The sequence below is a fragment of the Aptenodytes forsteri genome, unplaced genomic scaffold (genome assembly GCF_000699145.1).
Source record: "Aptenodytes forsteri isolate BGI_AS27 unplaced genomic scaffold, ASM69914v1 Scaffold195, whole genome shotgun sequence".
NCBI classification, from domain to species: domain Eukaryota; kingdom Metazoa; phylum Chordata; class Aves; order Sphenisciformes; family Spheniscidae; genus Aptenodytes; species Aptenodytes forsteri.
The window spans coordinates 838,792-839,802 of NW_008795317.1; positions in this window are offsets into that span (position 1 = coordinate 838,792).

A 1,011-nucleotide genomic window follows, 5' to 3' on the forward strand; every position below is an offset into this window, starting at 1 on the left:
AAGAAAACAGAAAGTATTCTGTTCTATAAATCGGAATGAAATCCAAATGTATCCTGCATCACTTTTTGCACAATATTTTGCATTTCACAATGAAAACTCTATTTTCTTCAGAACGCTACAACTACAGCTTGAAACCCATCTTCCGATAGCAGACACTATTTTTATTTGTTTAGAGTTTCAAAAGCAAGTTTTTCCTAACAACTGTTATTATGCAAAAGCACTCCGCTGTCCTGATAAATTGCTGGGTTTGGAAACATGATATTCTATGCTATTTGACAGAAAGCATCATTTTTTGCCAATATATGATGCATACTGATAGCTCACTTTTCCTTGTTTTCCAAACTTCCCAATTGCTCTGTATACTTGCTCACCAATACTAACCCTTTGCTTCTGTTCTGCCAGTTCCATTGCTTCTCTGTCTGGTTACAGAAAGCATGACCGTTGTTTTATGAGTAACCACCTCCCAACACCAAGAAAACATGTTGCATTATTAAATGTTTGATCTCCTGACACCATGTAGCTTCTCACTGTCCTGCTAACCTCTGCTCTGATATCTGTGTATTCTAAGGTGACCTAAGGCTCGCGCTCTCCTTTTTTATATCCGTATATATCTCAACACAGGGAACTGCCAAAAGGAAGGTCCTTTTCTGCTTCAAGGTGCATGTGTTGTAGCAGATCCCATCAAAAATAGAGCATTTGTTACCCAACATGTGACACTTTGGTGTGACAGCAATAGGGACCTCTCAGCAGTATTGAATACTTTAAAATATCTACACACCCTCCCCAGTATAAGTGGCAAAAAATTGTCTTAAACTGAGGTAAGTTCATTGGAGTAAAACAAGGGTGAGAGTCCTTGTACAATATGATAGTGTACAACACTTCAGAGGTCACTGGCATTCGGAGTCCATAAAGCGTAGCAAGTCTTGACATCCATCCTCTGATTGTTCTTGCGAAGTAGAAGGTGCAACGTGAGTGAGTCAGGCTAACATCATGACTCTGCTTGCTGACAGT